General features: G+C 34.8%; 1 long non-coding RNA gene and 1 other non-coding gene across 2 annotated transcripts; one reads left to right on the forward strand and one right to left on the reverse strand.

Moving 5' to 3' along the window:
• Positions 1-483: 483 nt before the first annotated feature.
• LOC126054717 (uncharacterized) lies at positions 484-1,772 on the forward strand. The gene is made up of 2 exons (XR_007511060.2): positions 484-871; positions 1,387-1,772. It is a non-coding gene; the product is annotated as an uncharacterized LOC126054717 (long non-coding RNA).
• Positions 1,773-23,392: 21,620 nt separating this feature from the next.
• Positions 23,393-23,464, reverse strand: Trnae-uuc (transfer RNA glutamic acid (anticodon UUC)). Its single transcript has one exon. It is a non-coding gene; the product is annotated as a tRNA-Glu (tRNA).
• Positions 23,465-24,001: the final 537 nt, after the last annotated feature.

The following is a 24,001-nucleotide window of genomic DNA, read 5'->3' on the forward strand; positions in this document are numbered from 1 at the left end:
AAAAATATTAAACCTCAAAATCTTTCATTGCCGTGTTTGTCCACACGTCACCTTGATGTGTACTAGACCTTATTGATAAAAATGTATTAGTTATTTATATTAAAACCTACTTTTATTTGATTCGTGAATAGTTAAGGTATTGTTAGGGACTACATTTGTTCAAATATTTAAACAATACAACAAATGGTAAATAAAAAATAGTTTGTCCCAGAACTACCATTCATCGCCATGTCCTAAACATATTTGAGAATATTGCTTTTTCTAACGGTTTGCGTCCCTTCCGCTGTGCGCTAAATGTTGCATATTAGTGGACGTCAAGTGTTCGACGTGGAAAGACGTGTCCACGTGCCTGCGTTTTCGCGCCATAAATGCAAGTATGCAATTTTTTTAACACTGGACATTTTTTCTTTCATCGCCGTGGATAGGTCTTACTTCTGTTTGAATAAGTTTGTCCTCTTAATTGATCATTCGGTACAATGCCATCCCAACCAGCAAAAGTTAGTTGTATAGAAGGCCATAGAACGTTTTGTAAAAACTAATCGATGGTCAAATAAAAGGCCAAAGAAGGTGCACCTACAAAGAAAGTGGCGCAATTATATCTCCATTCAGTCTTAAAGTACAACTGTAACGATATCAGGCATGACAATTTGGGCCCATTGCAGTGATGTAACAGTAACGCAATTTGTATATTTGGTGACATACAAGCCACAGCAACACTACTAAACACTTTTTAAGAACTGTAGAAGAGTTCATGAATCCATTACAATATTCATCATTCATTCATTTTACATTCGTTCACTCTGCTGCAGTGGCTCAGTGTTTTATTTAGAAGAGAAATAAAAGATAAATCAGAAGAGACGAGGAGACCGTGGTAAGTTAGATATTATTTTGTAATCGAATTATTCGTCTCTAACGGGGAAAATGACGTGCGCCTGTAATTTTACTGATAAACTATGTATGGGTTTACGACAATATTTGAATGCCCCCTTCGAATTAATGAGCTTTAACTAAAACAATTATGAATTTTAAGTCATAAACATACTTCCAGCTTCCTAAACTCTATTATAGTACTCGTTATCACAGATATTACAACCACCATTACATGAAATTAGGGTTCCTTTTGAGCTTGTTTCTTTATTTTGTTGTTTGTCCTTATTCCATAATGTGATGAATACTTTTTATTAAACTTATAAAAATACCACGTCAGAAAATATGGGTTTATACTATACAGCTGCAGATACTACGACGTCAGAGTTATACTTTTTCGTTATTATTTAATACTCTGAGGTTGTAAATTTTTTTTTAATTAGCTTGTGTTGTCCCACTGCTGGGCAAAGGCCTCCCCCAAAGGTTGTCAATATAGTGTTGTTTTTTTTTCTTTTTCAGTGTAATGTTCTGCAAAATGGTAGTCATTATAGACATCGATAAGTTTTTGACTCGTGACGATTTCAAGCTACTTGCAGAAGTGGAATGGCCGTGGGAAATTACACATTTTCTGTTAAATAAGAATTGTGTTAACTGTGGTTTACATACCAATTCATATTTACCAAGGCACTTCATCATGCGCAAAAAATATATGATATCTTTACCAAGCTTCATTTTTTTCTGGTGTCGGGGCTGCGGTATTATGTCTATTTATGATCACTACATCCCTGATGAATGTTATTATTGTGTTTAATTGTTCTACCTATTGGCTAAAACTTTTCGTACTACAAATCCATTAGGTATTTTACTATTTATTAATTATAGAAAAAATAAATATCTCTTATTAATTACGTTGTTTTGAAGTTTACATAGCAAGACAAGCATTAAACCTACGTACCTACAATCCGATTAATTTTGTTTCCCACACTGCGCCTCGCGCCGCCTCACTCACTACTGTCCCACTGCTGGGCACAGGCCTCCTCATACACGGAGAAGGATTGAGCATTAATCACCACGCTTGCTCAATGCGGGTTGGTGATTTCAGACTTTATAGTCCAGGTTTCCTCAAGATGTTTTGTCCAAGATATACTTAGAAAGTGCATACAAACTTAGAAAAGTTGCATTGGTACTTGCCTGACCTGAAAAACTGTCACATCTAGAATCAATGTAACCATTTGAATAATTCTCCATTTCTTCATTGACGTGAACTATATTTTGTACGGAACCATTTTCTATAATTGGGTCTTCAAAAAATATTGGTTGTCGCATTAATTACGCTGAATCAAAACGTCAATATTGTTGTAGAAGAGCGACAGAAGTGCCTTTACGAAACTGAATTAGCATTTAAAAGCATTGCTAGCCTGCTTTTATACACAGTAATAATGTTTTAAAAGAGATAAGAGCTCCGTTATACTACTATTGTGTAATAGAGGGACTATAATAGTTGTAAAAAAACAATACTCTTCTAAAAAAGTGTCTTTGTGATAAGTTTATCACTACAACTATAACGAGCGTTAACAACCTTATATATGGCAATTAAGCTACATAAATATAATTTGAAACTCAGTTATATCACCAAATCTCTCTATTGTACAGTTTTTGTGCCCACTATAGTACTATGTACTGTAACGACGATCTAAAATGTCTCAATATCACAATATCGTCCTATTCTTGAGTTGTCTTCTCTACTACAACGAAAGACACATTATAGTTCGTTTCGAACCTTTATTGCGCAAATCAGGCTCATTAGGGCGACAGTAAACACTGTTATAAAGTTCTATCGTTGTATACTAGTAACAATGGAGGTTGCTATAACGCCTGACTATAACAGCTATATAATGTTGTGAAGTAAACCTTTACATCAATTCTTAATAGGTCGTTTTTGCTGTATAAACTTATAAAGCCAAAATGTGTTGTCAAACGCCTTTACACAACAATCAGTCACCACCGAATCCTTTATACATCGTTCACCCAGCTTTTTTGAGATATAAGGTTTGGTTATAGAGCAAAATTGTTGGTTGGGATCTTTCTTATGTTTATTTGTGACGTGTTAATTACTGTGAATTATTAACAGATTTTTAGTTTTTTGATGTTTTTGCCTTGATATTCATTGCCGTGCTCTCATTGCCGTGGTTTCCGTGGTCAAAATTTGCTATGGAAATGAAAAAAAATACACAGCAATGAAAAAATTTTCATTGCCATGCCTTGTAAAACAATTTTGTTTCATTGCCGTGGCCGCATGTTTCATTACCGTGACTTATGTTTTCATCGCCACGGCATGATTAAGAAAAAAAACAATTTGTACTATATAGTCAACTACAAAAAGATATTTCCACGTTCATCTCACAAAATGATAAACTTACACACACACCACTTCAGGTTCAGGTTCACTTAGGTTGTTTTACTAGAGGAGTATTTAAGAAAAGAAAGAGAAAGATATGTCAAAACGATGGCTGCAGGAATAGTTTTCATTGCCATGGACGCATGTTTCATTGCCGTGCATGCAAGTTTCACCGCCGTGGCATGAAAATTTTAGTCTTGTATATCTCATTAGTTTTTTAAGCTATCTACTAGATATTAAGTAAGAATACATATCTTATCAAAAACTTTAGTAAACACTATTTTTTCTTGTTCTAAAGTTAAAGTATAAAAAATCCACGGAAATGAAGATTTTATTGGACCTGTTGAAATTCACCCTTTAATACTAAACATTCTTCTATTAGTAACAAATAATCACTTCTACTGCAGACAGAAGCAAGGATAAAGACCAAGATTTATACGGTTGCTGAGTAATGTGATACCTACATGTCTAAACGTCGAGCAACGAAAAAGTCGTCCCATCCAACCACTTTAAGTTGCCGGTCTGCTACCCAACTTAAGTGGCAGCAAGATCTCCAACTCCGCGAATGGAGATTTGCAAGTGTTATGTCGTGTTTTGGAAGTCTGCTGTAAGTTTGGAGTATTCTTAGGGTTAAGTCGAAGTTGGCTTGGTGGTATGTGAAGGGAAAGTGGGATTCTGGAATTATATCGATTAGTTGCTTCAGAAGGGGGCAAATATTATATATTACATGTAACTTGTGCTTTAACAGACGTATTTTAATTGTAGCGAGTCCTTCTTCAAAGCTAGATATTCGATGCGTAGAAAATTTCATCTAAATCAGTTCAACTGTTCTACTGATAAAAAATATTGTTTCAGCGAAGACCAGAAATAAGTAGGTAAGTTAAGTTCAACCTAAGTGAATCAATTAGGATAAGCAACTAGATAATTATAATAGCCTTAATCTTAATCATTGATGATTAGATACCAACATTAATACTGTTAGCCTGATTAACATACTTAAACCCACACATTAGCCTCTTAAACATTAAAATATCATCCCATTTCTAACAACGCTATATCTCAAATACTCCAGGATATTGCCAAGTAAAATATCTTCCATTATCCTCGCGATATTCAAATCAGGAAATAAAAAAAGTGTTACGGAAAGTCGAAGGTTTTGCTATAAATATATGGGGAAGATAATTCAGGTGTCGTTTTCTAAGTTTTAAACGATCAATAAAGTTTGAGTGGGGCCTTATTTGTATAAGTAGCTAGTGTGATATAGTCCAAGCGTAGTGTTGAAAAATGTGGAATAAAAATTATTGGTGTACATACTTTCTTTCGGACATAAATAAATAGTCTTGCATATTTAGATTTGCAGAAGAAAGCGGACAGTGAATAGATGATCTACGGAGGTCAATTCGTTTGACGATGTTTAGATACCTCCTGAAAAAACTCTTGTCAGTTGAAAATTAAGTCAATTATATTATTATAAATTATTTATCACTGAAGATGAGTCAATCACTCATTATTGCAAAAATATTTATATCAATTGAAGTATGTATTTTTGTAACTGTTTCACGGCAAAACTATTAAATGTATTTTGATGAAACTTGTAGCAATATAGCTTATTGCCACACACACACTCTACACATACGCTACTTTTAATCCGGGTGCGAGAAATAAGTACTTAGTCCAATAACAAAGCGAGTGAAACCACTGAACTTAGCAGTCCATAAATACTCTAAGATATTTTCCAAAGTCTTTCAAAACGGCTATGACTTAAAACTCTGAAGACAGGCCTTCATAATTTTCAGTAAAAGCCGCTTCACTTCGCTCTAATGAGTCCTACTGACAGCTAAATGAGTACGAAGGAACATTATTTATTAGTCTAACAGTTTATTAAAACTAACAAACTATGAGGTCCTTGTGCTAATAAATTAAAAAAGGGTTACGTGTTACTACTAGTATATAGTAGCCTGTAGTGAATGACTTAATAACTATATTGTACCACTAGCTGTTTTCCGCGATCTCACTCCTGTCGAGAGGGACCTACTTCCCGCCGCTGGATAAAAAGTACCTATAGCCTTAGTCCTCTGTCTCCGTAAACCTATGTCTTTCCATAGGCTGTTGATCATTTTTGTACAAAATTTACACAGACAGGCAGACATATTTACTTTTTCAGGTATAATCATTAGTAACGATTTTAGCAGTAGGTATACCGCATCCAAAAAACCACTTCATCTTTGTACCGTCGATCATAAAAGACAATAAAGTTTCTACAGGCAGCCCTGAAGCGCGTTCATTTGTCACCCCTGACGTACAGCGACTTTGATTTTATAGGTTTCAGAACATAAACAGTTTGGAAGGCTGCTTTTAAGGAGCGAATTTAATCTTTCCAACAATATTATGTAAGGAAGATATAAGAATGTTCCTTTATGTTCAAAATACTTTTAAATCTTCTTCTAAAGGACTTTTTAAGGGGAATGCCTAATAGAGGCACTACTTCTTGAAAGCTGGCTGCTAACTACTATTGTTACGTAATCGAATGTTTGTGAATATTTTACCTTCTTAAAGGGTGTCCATGAGACCAACATTTTGGAACCGTGCAACTAGTGTGAAGTTTCAAATGAGCCTGCAAAGGCCAATTTGAAATAAAAACCTTTGACATAGACTTTGAACTACAATTGCCGACCGCATGAAATCGGTCGTAGCTGCACTACTGGTTTGTATGTATTTACACGAAACCATATTGGATCCAAGCGGCAGCAGCATGTGCAGTTGACCTCAGATCTTGACAGATATTATGCTGCAGTCACTGCAAGTGCAGTCGGCAGCTGGCATCAAAAACGCACCTTAAAAGTAAAACTACAGCATTTTATTAAAGCATACTTAATGAAAAACTTCGAGATGTTCCAAAAAAGAGGTACACAATTGTAAGACATGAAGAAAAGGGGTATCTTCAAATTAAATATTGAAGAAACGCTCAGACGGCACAAGACGGTAAATAACTTAGTACATATAATCTTGCCGAAAATACCTTATAGACCCACCAAGTGCACTACATCCCAAATAAGAGGGGAAGCTTCAGGTAATTAAAGTTTAAACCTCTTAAACCACTCCAAACCATCCAAAAATCATCTTTATTTTTTCTGTTATAGGGTCTAATTTTGCTTGTGGTATCCTGCAACACTTTTGGCCAGACGAAATCTTCCTTTACAATAACGTAAGTCAAATCTGAAAATAATAGACTGTAAGCTCCTTAGAGTGGCTGCAACTGCAGGCTACTCCACTTCACCTGTGTGGATTTTATTTTTAAAATATTGCTTGTCATATTTTTGAGACATTTTTGTCTGGTTCTTGAAATGTTTTAGAATCTAGTGGTTTGTTTGATGGACGATAATGAGGTAAAATAACACTGCGTTACACGATTTTGGTACCCTCTTAACTGTTAGCTGGAATTAATAGGTAATGAGTCATAGATTAAATGTTCCAAACATATGTGGTGTCCATCACGTCTAGTTTTCGAGGTACATGTCAATTATTATTTTCTACTACCCTCACTTTAGGCGTAAAAGACCGTTACCGTTTTTGATGTATTGTACTTTTTTATTTTTTTGTTTCGTTTAGTAATCGTTTATATTTGATAACGCCAACATCTTTGCACATATTTGTTTGAAAAACCAATATGGATACTGGACTAACTGGTCGTCGCAACTGCTTAAATGTACCAAATAAGTATTGTTACGTTTGCGGACAGTATATAGTGAAATCACAAACAAAAATTCTTGTTCAAATTGTTTTCTTTGTATGTGGGACAGCAGAGCCACAGAAAAACACTACATTACAAAAGTATGGCCAGAAAGGTCAGAGTTTGTATGCGGAAAATCTAATGTGAAACATGTACCATTGATAGATCCTAAAAATGTCATTTTACCACCACTCCACATAAAACTTGGTTTGATGAAAAATTTTGTGAAGGCTATGAATAAAGAGGGAGATGGCTTTTTATATTTGAAGACAGTATTTTCAAAGTTAAGTGATGCCAAACCCAAAGAAGGAATATTTGTGGGACCACAAACACGTACTTTGATGAAAGACCCAAATTTTGACAAAAAGCTTACTAATACTGAACTTGACGCCTGGTTGTCACTGAAAGCAGTTATAAAAGGGTTTTTAGGGAACCACAGAGCCGAAAATGCGGAGCAGCTAGTGAACGACATGTTAAAAGCATACGAAAAGTTGGGTTGCAGAATGTCATTAAAAATTCACTTTCTTCATTCTCATTTTTCTTTTTTTCCATCTAATCTTGGTGCGGTCAGTGATGAGCAGCACGGTGAGAGGTTTCACCAGGTTATAAAGAAGCTTGAAGAACGATTTCAAGGCCGTTGGGACACAACTATGCTAGGTGATTACTGTTGGCGTTTAAAACGAGAAGATCATTCGAAGCACAAAAGAAAGAGTTGAAGTTTCACAATATTTAAAAAAAAAAATCATAGGTAATATTTTTGTTGACTTTTTTTTACTTAAATGATAAAATTAGACTTCATTAATGTAAAAAAATTTGGTTGATTTTATAAGATTTCTTTCAAATATGTTTTGACGTTTTAATTTCTAATATAATCTGGCACTTTCTTGCGGAAAAAAAATGACACGTGATGGAAAGATAATTTGTATGTATGTTTATTAAACGATACGTATAAATAAAAAATCATGACATTTCAAAGCGGGTACTCAATTTTTTTTTTAATTTGTAACGCAGTGTAATTGGACCCTTGATGATTTCAAAATTAGATTGTATTGATTTGATTTTAGTAGAAATCAGTCTGGAGACGTAGTTTGTTTTTTGATATTGTACGTATTTATTTATTTATTTTATTTTTTCAGACCCCAATTACCGATAAAAGTACCATTAAACCTCTTGAGGTTTTGTTTTTTGGGCATAAACATATGGTTAGGAAGAATACTAATATGGTTACTTATGAGATGACGGCAGATAGAAAAGTATGAAAGAAGAATCTGGTACGCCGACCCCAAATCAAAATTAGAATAAGGGCAGGATAAAGAGAGTGAAAACTTTTGATCAGTATAAAAATGTGTGATTTTTTGGATACTTTTCTGAGACCATTACTAAAACCAACACACAAGACATTCTGTTTAAAATATTCAAAGTAAATGTGAATAGACGTAATGCAAACGCAAAGAAAGTTTGTCTCGGATCAAATATGCTTTGTGTTCGTACGACAAAGGGGTGTAAATGATGTTTCTATGTACAAAGGCGAATTGTATAAGTTATTTTATCTTTTGCATTGGAAAATAAGATGGTATGTTTTTGCGATTGAATTCTTAGAGTTTACTTTTGACAAGTATATTGGTGCAATGTAGCCTGTTGCAAACGCTCTATTGGTAGCATGCGTTCAGGCCGAGAGAGTTAAATCTTAAAACTATAATGAAAACTAAAGACAAATCATCAGATTTATACCAAGCCATTGGGAAGCAAATATGGAGGTACTATAAATACCTACTTATTTTTTTTGTGAATTAGCTTACCTATACTTTGTTAAAGTAGTACAAAGTGACTCAAAGTGGACTTAAGTATCATCACCACATAATATAAAGCAAAGTCGCTTTTTCTGTCCCTTTGTAGGTATGCTTAAATCTTCAAACCTACGCACTCGATTTTCATGATGTGTTTTTTAATAGATAGAGGAAGGTTTATTTGTTTAATAATATCCATTAAATAACATTGCACTCGTGCAAAGCCGGGGCGGGTCACTACTACTAAATAAACTGAGGTACTCATAACATCGCAAAAGCATATGCCACATCTTCTGATTACAAAGTCTATACCTAATGCAAATACATACAAGTAGGTACATATTTCAACCTTCACCAAAGGGCACTTCTAGGTGAATTACAATAGAGAATAAAGCTCTCCTGATTCGATTATTATGCTAAGCGTGAAGAATAATTCATGATAGTGTCAAAAATAAATTGAAATGTGAACTCTTAGTATTATCATTTTCGAGTATATTAAAGACTTCGCGGCTCAGAGGATTTTTTTGTGAACATTGTAGCTTTTCTTTCGTATAATTTTCTTTAATGTTAAATAGTAATGGGAATCATGAATTTGTAAATTTAGATGAAATTGCTGAAAAACTTTATTAGTCTAAATAAAGGGCCTAAAGAACAGAGAATTAGGCTCTTCACCTTCCATATAAAGAGAACCTTCAAACCAGATTGGTGGCGGGAGGGCAGTAGATAACCAGATAACACCAGTCCATCCAGCTACCTGCAATAGGAAATAATTTCTATAAAAACCACCACTGGTTACTGGGACCAAAACCTTGTATAAAAGTGCTTCTACTATTTTTATCAACTAGGTAAATATTCCTTCTTAACGTGAGAGGAGGCCTGTGCTCAGCAGTGGGACTATATGGGGTATTTATAGTGGCTTCAACTGTAACGGTAGGTAAATATATATGAATTTCCATCATCTGTTAAACTAATACAAAATTTAAAACTAATACCACAACTAAAGACTCGTTAAATCTCGCTCAGTAAGCAATCAAAAAAAACTACGCCAGTTTAAAACTGAAAACCAGAAAAATTAACACGAAAGTTGATTAAAAAGTTGTCGAAACGCAAGCGGCGCCGAGACAACAAACTATCATTTAAATTGTATTACTGAAGTAATTTAAAGTGTAGAACAATTCACAAAACTTGAAATAAACTTGAGTCATCTGCATTGCTAATGTTTCGTCTGACATCGCCAGTGGATCTCAAATACTTAACGCTCTTTAAAATGATATTTAAATAATTTTAAATATCAACATTTGTTTAAAAGGACAATGGGCAGATTGGTATACCCCACCAATAGCAATGTCATATATATCATTGGATAGGCCTTTTTATGTAGAACAACATTTACTATGACAGCTTTGCTGAAATGTTTGTCCGTTCTGAGATATAGATCAAAAACTGTGCAAAAGTTAGAACTAAGTAATCTATTGATAACTCAAGTTTTTAAAGGAAAATCTAAGTACTACCAAGTGTAAGTCTTGTAAGTGCTACCTGCTGTGCCCGTTAGGGTCCATAATTGTTACTATTATGTAGCATTTCAACCTTTTATTGTATCAACTGGATTTTGGGCGTAATGAGAAACCGCACCAATAGCAAAGTCATATATATCGTTGGATAGGTCTTTTTAATTGGAACAATATTTACTATGACAGCTTTGTTCTATTGTTTGTCCGTTATAAAAGGTTGAAATGCTACATACCTAATAGTAACAATTATGGACCCTAACGGGCACAGCAGGTAGCACTTACAAGACTTACACTTGGTAGTACTTAGATTTTCCTTTAAAAACTTGAGTTATCAATAGATTATTTAGTTCTAACTTTTGCACAGTTTTTGATCTATATCTCAGAACGGACAAACATTTCAACAAAGCTGTCATAGTAAATATTGTTCTACATAAAAAGACCTATCCAATGGTATATATGACATTCTTATTGGTGGGGTATACCAGGTCCCATATATTTGTGCCCATTGTCCTTTAGACAGTTTTGGTTGTCTCGTTTAAATTACGTAAATTCGTCAGTAGTAGCTATTAGATAACAATATTTGATAAAAACCGCGCTACAGATTTTTGCTGCTTGGGATCTGTTTTCCCGGGTAACTGGCTTGAAGAGGTCAGGTAGGCAGTCGCTCCTTGTAAAACACTGGTACTCAGCTGCATCCGGTTAGACTGGAAGCCGACCCCAACATAGTTGGGAAAAAGGCTCGGCAGACACGCTCAGTTTTGATAAGTGGGATAATAATCCACTAGTGTAACAGCGCTTGCGCTCAGAAAACTGAGCGCAAAATCACTGTAAGGATCTCTACCAGAAATACCTTCATACTTACTTACCCTAAAGAAAGCTAAAACCTTATATCCCCACATAAATTCACCACAACCTCGCCAAGGAACCATAAAACCACTTAATTTGAACGCCTGATATAACCAAAGAAACCGTCACCATTAAAACAGTATTAACAAAGTAACGCTGGATAAAGTGGGAATAAAGTGAAATGGTAGGCCTATGCCATGCCGGTTGTTTTACATAATATCCACGTTTCTATGCCCATTTTGTGCACACGTATGAAAGTACGCCTGACTCACGGAGTAAGGAAGGTAAGCAGAGATGCCATAACGCAAAATCATTCATTCAAACTTGACTGCGAAACAGCACTTTTTGAACGTCGAAAATGTACAAAACGTCCGCCCTTCACCTCTTCTTATGTGTTTTTGCTGGCAAGAAGAAGTGGCATAACAAACTCTCCAGCCAGGTAGGTCAGACGCCTCCTTCTAGGTCAAATTCGTACGGTGGACATGACCAAAACGATCAGTTACGGGTGAACTGACGAGGCGTTTTTGTTTATCAACGATTTTTGTTATTACCAAAAATCTTCGGGTCCAAAGAAGGCATATAATTGTGAAAACAGTAACGTTTCTCATTCCCCGCTCACCCGTGTTTTGGTGTGGTTCTTTCTTAGACGATTTTCCGTTATGGCACCTCCGCTAGTATTTTCTTCTCCATAGACTGACGTCAGAGGTACAGTTGCGTGCGACGCGCTTTTGTTTCTTTTTTTCTTTTTTTATGCGGTTTTTGTGTGCTGTGTGCTAGACTGTGAGTAAGGATCAAGGTACAGTCGTATGCAGTTGAGAAGCAGTGTTCTATGAAATGTTGCGTGGTATTGTGGACTTTGTTGCTTGAAGATTGGAGTATAGTTTTGTATGTGGCCAAGATTGTGGAATCGTAAAGTTGATTCTTGCAAGATTTGTCTTATAACATCGTATTGAGACTTCGCTTGTTAGTCTTCAGGACAAAATATCAATTTAGACTTGAATTTCTTATTTATATTACATTAATAAATTAGTGTATCGGCGAAAGATGTTTTGTTTGCTTTCAATAACATTGCTCTAAAATGAACGGAGGATCCAAAAAAGTACTCCATGTAAATTTTCAAGCGCCATCTATTAAAGCCTTTTGTTTTCGCATATACTTTCAGTAGCCCGTTCACGTGACGTCACAGTACATTGGCGTAGAGCCTCGCCTGTAAGAAATATTTCATTTATTCGAGGCAGGAAGAGGAAAGGAATAAGTTTTCTCAATGTGTCTTAATTTGAATTGATTTATCGTTATAATTTAGGTAATGTTGTCATTTTAATGACTCAATGACATCTATGTACAATAATAAACTATGCCTTTATGGACGTTCACGCTAACCAATTTTTTGTTCGAAAAAATCACTATTATCAATGTTGAATAATTTTTGCGGAATTTTACCATAATAAATCTGAAAGATTCTTCCTATATCTAATACCGGTATTTTCCAGTTATATATAGATTCTTCTGCTTGACCGAACACCCTTCGATAGTCTTTGACCATCTGACGTCGAATCAACTGAAGCTAAAAGTAATTGATCAAAACTCGGCCGATCGAAAATACTATGAAAAAACGTCAGCTTTGAGAAATATTGAGACAGTCAAGAAAATATTTGATGGGAGTTTTTTTTTATTGTTATTAAAGGTGGATGAGCTTTTTGGTAAACTTTAATAAAAAAATATATTGTCATAGGACTTTCTAGCTTCACAAGTACTAATGATACTATATACTTCATGCTACACGCCTAGACAAATAATGTGCAATGATCAACTATCAACAGTTCACACCAATGACAAAATTTTCAGTGACCCAATAGGTATTTATATGCCGAAAAACTGCCGCAAGACACCCGTCGTAAATTCGTCGTCCGGCACACGGACGTTCAATTATTTTCATCAGTACTGTAACCACTCAAGCCACAAGGTTACTGGACCGCAGCCTCACCGATAAGAAAAGTTCGATATAAAATAACCATAATATTTTTTCTCATGTAATAATTTGAACACTCACTTTGTAATAATTTGTGCAACAAACTCGTACTGAAAACCCAACTAAGAATAGAACACATCACATTTACATTATCAACCCTAAAACAAACAGCAAAATAACCCAACACGTTGAAACGTTACATTACAAGCAACTTAAAAGTTTAACGACACTTCAGGAAGTAAGGGGTTGAAGAAAATACGCCAATAACATTGCACCCCTCAGGGTTGTCAAAGAAACTTAGAACATTTAAACAACTGGAGACGCTATGAACATAAATCTATTTGCGAAAAAGTGTGCCATTTCAAACGTGTAGGACGAGGCAAAGCAACAGATAGTGGTAGGTCACTTATACATTTTCTATCACATCATATCACAGCAATATAAGTATAGATAAAAACGCACACAACTTTTACAACAAAGTGGGATCATTGATTGGTTAGTACTCTAAAGTCTCCGAAGCTACTGTGAATTGGGATTTGAGAAGCTGGATTATTCCCGAATAACAAACTCGTACAAAAAATAAAATCTATTTGGCTTTATTTTGTCCGAGTGCGGGAAGAAGTATTCCTGGGATTTAGAGAAACCGTGAGGAACCAGTTAGCTCTTGTATAAACGCTCGGCGGTTTCAGTTGTCTATGTAGTCTAAGCAAAGAATAGATTAGAAGGCAGATGGGGCTGAACACCCCTACAAAGGAAAATCGTTAGGGACATGCTAACACCGTTTTTGCACACTCTACGTTTAATGATAGGTTGCCAGTTAAACTGTGGACATGGTGCAATTAAAACGGAATGAATTAGGAAGATTTTATAATACATTATTAAAACTTAAGTAAAGTTTTTATCGGGAAAACGTTATTAATTGTTGACGATAAAAACATAGGTTTCCCTCAAGGGTACAAATGTGTCCTTTGATGTAAAATGAAACAGTGTAAAATTGCTAAATTATTATACCTACCTGGCATCTAGGATTAACATCTTAAAATTATAGTTGTAGGTAATAATTCCTTGAATTAAATACTTTTTACCTCAATGTCAAAATAGTTTATAAGTCACTAACTAATAAGCTTAATACCTTATTAATTAAATCCATATTCAATAGTTTACCCCTTTTCTATACCAAACCCTTAGAGTTGTTTGTACCAGAATAAATCTTTGAAATATATACTGAAGTTGATACATTTCGTAGCCTCCCTTTAAATAGCTAGACTAGACTTGTTCCCGATAGAGTAGATGCATCTGGAGAATAGAAAATTGTAGGATTGATTTACCTCACCCGATTGATTTTAGCGTTAAATTTTTTGGTAGGCTCTGATTGCTATTGTATTTCTTAAGGGTTCCCAGGCACACGTTAAAAAATCAAATACAGGTTTATTTTGCCTATACTAATACCTCCTAACACTAACACATACTTTTTGACAATACCTACTCCGTAAAAAACTGGAATGCTACTAAAGTTCTCCTTCCTAGTTCATTTTTAAACCTTATTTGATCGTACTTTAGTATATAACACTATTATGATATTTTATTAGGGTTATGATATTCCACCTTATTACTAAGTAATAGTATGCTCTTCAACAAAAAACATGAACTCTGTTTTATTACATTCACCATTAAGCTATGACAATCTAGCACAAGACCCGCCACTTTTTAGACACACAACTTTATACGAAGTTAAGTCAAAATTTTCAGAATATATTTTAGACCACATCTCCGCAACATAACATGACCACTTCCAAACGAACACAAAGTCACCTTCCCCGATGTGCAATAACCTCACTTTACGACTGGCACTCCAAACACTACAAAACTAACAGTACGACTAACAACCATTGTTAATTGTGACGGAGACTTAAATTAAACTTGGCTGTAAAACTCACCGCTTGGCCACTAAACCTTACTATTTGTTTTTGGGGGAATGAGAAATAAATTAATCGCATTTTCAAATACCTAGCCTTTTCTAGAGTTTTTGATTTGAGTTTGACTTCCAGACTTATTGGCTGCAGCCTGTAAGACTGTGCCAGTACCTGTGCTTTACGTGAAACAATTGCCTGTCTGATACTGTTACCCATGCAACCCTGTATCCCTTGGTAAGAATGGTCGTCAGTCTTTCTGGCTTCACACTGCCTTAAACAACTGTCAAAGATATACATAGGTAGATATGAGACCTGTTTACCAATGAACCAATTAAATGTGCTTTCCGAAATATGTCTCCAGATTTAAAGTTTATCTGGATCTATAAGAAATCTCGATCAGATCGGAAGGCTCGATATGTAAAAAATTACAATCGTATCTGAGGCTCATTGCTAATCTTTTCTCAAAGGCACAACCTTCTCTCAAAAAATATTCTTCGCCAAATAATATAGCTCCAAAAGAGAATACAAAAATATACATACATTTACGTATTATGATCGAGTTAGTATTTACACTAGTAGTAAAGTTTAAACAGCTTAATAAAGTTACATTGAAGTTATACCGCTTGCCGACCATACATAGGTGGACAACTTTACAAAGTTTCACCACCACTTTAAGAATATAGAAACAAAGATAGCTCCATCCTATTTGAAAATATTATATTTTATATTTTGTGAAGAAGTTGGAAAAGATTATGTAAAAATAAAATATGGACATTTTATAACACTATGGTTTATTTAATTGAAGTATTTACATAATATTTACAATAATATTAAAAAGTTAAAATAAAATAAAATGTGGACATACATAGATTTAGGAATTGACTGATTTAATGTCATGTAAGGTAACCACCCTATTCAATTGATTGGAGTTATAAAAGTTTTTTTTTTTTAAGAAATTATGTCCTGTACCTACAGGATATACATAAAAGCGAACCACTTCGAGCATTCGGGTAAAAACTGTCTTTATCTTTACCCTTAGACTACCCTTGCTTAGTTTTAATATCACTGTAAAAAAATCTCAATCAATGAAGCCATTTTTCCATGCCTAAAGTCCCACTTAGAGTATGAGTAACGATAACTTTGTCTAATCAGAACTTCAAGTCCATCTTCTATCAAACTAAAACAGCATAACCACATTGGGTCCAATATTGGCCAAACACGAAACTAGCATAACCCAATAATTCCCAACAACGGGGGAGCGAAACTCAACAACAGTTGTTACTATGTTAACCGTTAGTAAAACTTGCTGCCCCCGGGAGCGAAGCGAAGCGAGCAAAGCGAAACTCCTAACTATTCTATATGGACTTCATAAAATATTTCTTTGGATAAAAAAAGCGATTTTTAACCCGCTATCGTGGTCAGGGGATTTGGAGTTGGTAATTTTTATGAAATTTAAATAATATTTTGGTTTTGGAGTTGGGATTTTAATTAAGTGGGAATTCAAATTAGTTATGACTGTTCGAAATGTTATTGGAAATGCGATGCTGGTCGCAAAGGTGCACCAATATTATTGTGGATTCTTTATTTTCCCCGTGTTTCCATTTACTTCCCGAGGGAACTACTTAACATAGTCGAATAAAAAGTAGTATATGTTTTTTTTGGGTTTAAATTATCTTTTGGCTGTTTAAAAATGTAATTTATTAAAATCGGTTCAATATCCATACACTCATTTATGTATAAAATTGTAACAGACAGAGAGACAGTGTAACTTCAAGTGTTATCTGCATCACCAAAGATTTTAGATTTTTATGATAAACAACGTAGGTATCAAATGTCGATATCAATATTCAAATGTTCGAAATCGCTGTACACCATATTGTACGGTATCTTAACATGACAACCACCAGAAATAAATGATTATCCTAAAATTGCTAAAGGTGACCATCACTTTTCAAAAATCACCAAACCAAGTCACAGTAAACATTTGTTGCAAAGTTTTAAGGTTTTGTGAGTACAAAAAGAAAATACCTCTTAAGTTTTCTATTATACCCTTACGTCTAAAGCATTTTCACTTCTAGATCAATTTCTATTCACATTTGCCTTGAAACAGACTGTAGTCTACATTTTGCATTTCTTTTCCAGAATATATACGAACAAAGTGAATTCTTATTATGTTTGTTTTCAGACACAGGTGCAAACTACCACTGGCATGTAAAGAATAAATAGTTGTAGTACGGCAGCTCGGGACCTCGTTTTGAGTTTTAAATAGGAATTTGCTTAAAATGGTTTTTATTAATGTCCCAATTACGAGTAATATAAACTTACTAAGAGTTTTTGACATAAGTACCTTGACTTTACACATATGAGCACATAAAGAGGTAAGCCTTTTCTATATCTACAGAGACTTCGGTTAGACTGGAAGCCGATCCCAACATAGTTGGGATAGTTGGGAGCCTTTTGGCTCGGGAAATTATGATGACAAAGACGTTTGTCCAACAGAAGATTAAATTTTGAATCTGTATGATGATTGATGGTGCAATTTGTGCAGTACGTTAGGTATCTCAATAGTTGTCACCAAGCTTTGTGGCAGCTTAAAACGTCGCGAAGGTCACCGCGTACAAACCATTTATGAACATATAAACAAATACTGGTGTATTTTAACACCCTAGCTCTCAGACTATGCAATAGGAGCGCCACCTCACGGCACGGAGCAACAAATCGCACCACACGGTCAGTAAGTGTTATTCGAGGAAACAACAACTTTTATACAACACAGTTTATATGGGGTTAAGTTTCAGCTTTAAATAAATATACGGAATTTTCAGAGAAGTTTAATTTTCATAGGAGAGCTATATTCTTGCTCTGTTATTATTAAAGCAGAACGTATGTTCTTACTCGGTTTATTAAAATGATTAAAGGTTTTTATACCTGCTCAATTTTTTTACAGATATTTCATGAAACGTCAAAAGTTCTTATAATGCTTGTTATAATTTAAACGAGATCAATGTTTTTCAGTTCAAATGTTAAAACAAGAGATGATTAAAATTAGTTTTTTTTATATCATCGGTCCTTTCTCAGAGCACTAACTTTCTTTTTTTAAGGGTAGCATCAAATAATTATCTAAATTAATTAAATTCATATTTTCAAGGCAAGATTTATTGATTTTGTAAAATGGTAATACTGGTTTCTCATTCTATTCTGTAGTTCCTCTTAACCCTTTAGGTACTAGTTGATATCCCTCCTTGCATATACCTTGTATAGAGTCTCACTCATTGTTCCTATTTGAAATACTAACATATCAACACTGTTCCCATAAATAACCATACATTGAAACTAAAACCTCGTTCATCAGGCGGGTACGGAAGTCCCTTGGTTCACACACAGATACCGATAAAACATCAAGTACAATCAAAGCAAGAAAATTATATACACTTATGGAACGAACGACTAATATTGTTGTCAAACTATTTATAAATAAAGTACCTTATTACTATAGTAGTAGACTTATTGTGAATATTAATTTACATTAGTGTATTGCAAATTAATTTAAGAATCTTCATTGATAACCAGGTAGGTAAATAAGGAAGAAATTAATCTAGATATTCGAGATGATACTTTAATAAATACCGTACCTTAATGTTTAAGCGAGTTTGCCAAAATGATATTTTTTGCGGAATTTTCTGATGCATTTAGATTACTTACATTATGAATGTGTTCCCATAAGAACAGCATCATCAGCCCATACCACACAACACGGCTTAAAACTTAACTGTTCAACAGCCAATGCCTCCGACTGTACAAAGGCACCAGTTGCCAACTTGTTCATTGTTCCTAACTTCCGACACATTATTTTACGAGACTATGTCAAGTTCCTCGAGTGTGCAAGAGATATTTGCATGATACAAGACGTATGATAATGTGGGGGTTTTACCAGTAGTTTTGTTGGTAATTAGAACGTTGATTTATTGAAGTTTTTGGCTTCTGGTTTTATTGTTGAATAAAGTCGTTGTTGACTGTATTTCCTTCCTTTGAATGACTAATTGTACATGTTTTGTGTGAAATAACAAAAGTGTTTGAAACATACAAATAAACATCAGAACCAGTTAGTTCATTATGGTTAAGCATAATTAATGTATCATTGGCAAAATCAATGCCGATTTATTGGAAGGAATTTAACCTGTATTTTGTTTTTTTTTTAATCTTGAGATGTAAGCGATCTAAAGAGACCTTAGTCAACCTTGATAATGGTAGCATTGCTCCTTCAAAATACTAATGAAGGGAATTAATCCTATGCTGAAAATGTGACAACAGATAACCGCGCGTTAACATACCTACATATTTACTTACCTACATTTATCAGTTATTTTTTGAAGTCGGTTAGAAATTAATTTGTTTTAAAATACAAGCACTATAATTCATAATATTCAACCATCACAATTCATCCAAGTCAGCACAATACAAAACTGCTGACATCTCAAGATCCTTCCTTAGTCCCTCTTACACAAAATATTTGAAACTTCGAGAGCCTTCCCAGTTGTAAAGTAGTGTTCAAGTATATCATTGTGGGTGCTTTGTTCAAGTCCCAATTAATGCAGCTGAAGTTGCAAACGTCTGGTTTTTGATATTGTTTGTATAATTTTAAGGAGTTTCCTAAAGTTTTGAGACTTGAAATTACGTGTTTGTTAGATTCGGTGTCTGGTCTTGGAAGTGGTTTGGTTAAATTGTTTATTGGTGCTGTGGTGTTTTGAACATTTGAGCGGGTACTTTATTGCTTCCTGAGTGTTCATTGAATATCTATGTACATTAGAAAATCTATGCATCTATGAAAATTTAAAAGAAGATATCACTTTTATTCTTGCAAAACCTATGACTTACTACAACCGTATAAAAAGTAGTCTAAAGCCTTCCTCGTCAGTGGCAGTCAAAGTATTTTTATCTGTCAATACTCTATAGTAGATGAGGATATTTCGCGCGTTCAAGCAAACAAACAAACACTTCAGCCTGAGTATATTAGTAAGAACTTTTTTTATTTAGCTATAAGTATAAAAAATAAAAACTTAAACAACTCACTATAATTCCAAGACGTCGATATTGAAACATTGTTACGTAAGAAAGCGGACATCGCCGTGATTTGCATGTTTATTGCCCTCGTCGTTAGCCCTTCAGGTGACAAACTGGCTTGAAAGAAAAGAAGAACGCTGGTTCAGAAAAACCATTTCGGAAACCCTCTGATGGCCTTCTTTAGTACAAGGATGGTCAAATTATAGGTGATAAGTTCGTTTTTTCGTTTGCTTGAAAGCCCTTATGAACTACTGGACCAATTTGAAAAAATATTTATTTTTCGATAGACCGTTTATTTAAACTCATTTTCCAGGAACAATAGCCTATAATGTAATATGTAACATGGAGCAATAGCCACGGGATCCAAATCAAATTGAAACATTTTCAGTAACACCGATCCAAAAACGTTTTTCGTTCACCGATCCTCACATTGCACATTGTACATTTTCTTCTTTTTAGCAAGAAAGCTTCATAAACTCTTTTTCCACTAAGAATTGCCCTTCATCCCCATAACCAAAGAATAACGCAATTTCAGAACCGACTATTAGTTGCTCAATTTCAGATAGACTTGTTTGATATTTGAACCGGAATTACGTTAACCCAAATCTTAGAACATTGAACCAACAGGAGACGTCATTGCTGTGTCTTCGCTACTGCCAAAGATACGAGACCGTTGGTCATACAGGAGTCATCCGGTTATACTCTTATGTAGGTTCTACCAACAAAGTACATGTATGGGCCACTGTTTCTAAAAGTCGTTTGATTTTGTCAGATCAATAAAAATTATATAGATAGATATATTGAATATCGAATCTATTGTAAATATTTAACTGTAATATAAGAAAACGTTCAGTTTCTGTCTGTCTCTTAGTCATGCATGTCTTTGCTTGATAGTACATACAAGTGTGCATTTTATTCTTGTGTACATGGCGATATGTGATATAAATATGAATATACACACAAGTGGCATCACTATAAGTTGCATTTCCAATTAAAGCGGGGCGCATCCCGGCGCCTTTACCAGACTTTTCGCACAAAGATTGTGCACACAGCGGTTCCCGTTGTTTCAATATTCTAAGACCCAAATAGATTGGGGGGATAGAGACCCTATTAAACCGTATTTTGGAGTGGTTTAGAATATCATTGGGATTGTTTGTATCATGCTTTGTTAGTTTCGATAGGGTTGTTATGTCAGGAAGGGATTCCACGATCCAGAAGCGTTTGCAGATTAATTAATAAACGTCCAGCTATATTGCAGATTATATATTCACAAACAAATCGATGTATACTAACATTATCGAGCTAAAGAGTCGGCCCTGGTACATAAAAGGCCTACGACAGAACACGACGATTTTAGTCAGTAAGAGTCTGATATAGTTACCGGCACGGATATTGAGCTCTCGGCGGAAGAGTGGGGATCGCTTTGCGCACTGTACACATAAAGCAATAAACCAATGAATCGCTTCTGCGCAGGTGAAGGTCAGGGCTCAATATCCGTGCCGATAACTATACTCCCTCACCGCTGCTAACCCACAGCGGGAGGGGATGATTTGATGATTTTTGACGTAATAAAAAAAAAGTCCTTAAAAACTACACTGTCACGACAGCATAGGATCAAAACGTGGCACAAGTATGCCTCTATTTAAACACCTTATTAATACCACGGCTTATTATAATTATGAACCTCAAATCCTAATTGAGGGAGTGACACAAATTCATTATCTTTCGTCTAATTCAAACCATTATGTTCGGAACAGATTTTGTGCTGAGTGTCGACAATTTATGATAATGTCTTCATGGGGACTCACTAATAGGACGACCGATCTGTCGGTCTGTTAGTTCACTGCTTTTAAATTAAGTAATGAGTGGTAAACTTTTCGCAGAAGTATTGATAGTAAGGCTGCATGATTGCTCGATGATTTTACAAGACACAATAACTGTGCCTTTCTCCAGAAACTTTATGCCTCATTCAACAAAACTGTGGTTTGCGGTACCTTTCTATCCAACGCCAATTCTAGATGGATGGAAGATCTTTCCAAGTTCACCAAGAAACAATGGATATGGCAGACTGAAGACCGAGGAAAGTAGTCGGCAAACTTGCATTGAGCAAGTATTTTGATTAACGCTCAAGAGGCCTGTGTGGGTGAGATGATAAAAAGGGTGATAATGATGAACAAAAGTGATGACGACGACCAATACGAACTGCGATCCTTAGAGAGGAGTCAAGTAAAGCCAGTTCTCAGAGTTAGTTTTGGTCTAATAATTCGCCGGACATTCTCTAACAGGTAACTGCAGTTTTGGCTCTAGTTATCTACTGCTTTACTTAGGGCTGATTTTTCAAGCGCCAGATAACTCCTATCTGAGGAATACTTTTAACGTTTTGACAGCTTTTGTATGGAAAATATGTCAAACCGCCATATTTATTCCTCAGATAGAGGTTAACTGATGATTGAAAAATCAGCCCTTAGTGGACTGAAATGGGTACAATTATGTGCTGAATTGCGGCTCTATCTACAATAGCCTATGTGCGATTGGTAAGATAAGAGGCTTATTTAATGAGTTTTTATTTCGACACAAAGCAGTCGTGTACAATTTAAGACGTCCAATTAGTATGACTATAGTATTTTTTTCTAGGATAGTTTTTACTTGTATTGTAAATATTTATGTAAAAAACGAGTTAATAAAACTGCGTATCTAAACCTTTTGATTTAATACTTATTTGCAATTCAAGAAACATTTTAATACTGTTTTCCAGTTGAAAACAAAACATTGAAGAGATTTCCTTTATTCCTCACAGCAAAATACCTCTCATAGTAACAGCTAATTCTCATCAATAATGACAAGTTTACTTAACTCTATAGAAACACCATAAGCCATAGGAAACATTAATAGTTACTCTAACCGTCACTCGAAGTACCTGTTAAAAGCATTACGATGTAATACCGTTAATAAATTAATAGAAAGGGGTGGTTGTCATCTTACGACTGCTTTTAGTTTCAACAAATGATTTATATGTTTAAACTAGCTGTTTTAACGTGGTTTCACACGCGTTCTGGGGGAACTCCTTTCTGGAACAGGACAAAATATACTTAGTCTATGTTACTCGGGAATAGTCTAGCTTTTTAACAGTGAAAGAATATTTCTAATCGGTTCAGTACTTTCGGAGCCTTAAGGGTACAAACAAACAAAAAATATTTCCTCTTTTGTTATACATAAATGATAAGTATAATTTTACACAAAATATGACAGTATGTTACTAGAAAGTTACACAACGTTAACAAACTGTACTAAAAACGGAAAAAAGGCCTTTTTCCCGTACCGGGAATCGAACCCGAGCCTCCTGGGTGAAAGCCAGGTATCCTAGCCACTAGACCATACGGGATATGTTGATAAGGTAACTTTTTGACAACTGTATCAAATGTGCTGACGTTACTTTTTATTTATTTTTGCGGTATTAATAGTTACTGATATAATCTACCAGTTAAGCATGATCAATTTATTAAAAATACTGTTTCAATTCGTAACTGAAATTACTTTGAACTATTTTTGGGCCAAAAGTAAGAAACAATAAATTACAAGTATTTTAAAATTTAACTACTTGGGTAATCAATAGGCAATATTTAAGTTCTCATAACTCATAAAATACCCAATTGTTTTGCCTACAATATTTTATTTACAACCAAACGACAATAAAATTTCAATAAATATAACGATACCCATTCACCAAAAAGTGATTATCGATTTACAACCAAACGACAATAAATTACTATAAATACTTCGGTACCCACCAAAAAGTGATTATCGAGCCAGCAATTACCTAACAAAATCGACTTTTATTTCACCCCTTCTGTTAGGGTGAAACCTAGGTTCCCTAGGGATGGGGGTGAAACAATAGAAAACAACCCTTCAGATGTTAATG

The sequence above is a fragment of the Helicoverpa armigera genome, chromosome 20 (genome assembly GCF_030705265.1).
Source record: "Helicoverpa armigera isolate CAAS_96S chromosome 20, ASM3070526v1, whole genome shotgun sequence".
Classification (NCBI taxonomy): domain Eukaryota; kingdom Metazoa; phylum Arthropoda; class Insecta; order Lepidoptera; family Noctuidae; genus Helicoverpa; species Helicoverpa armigera.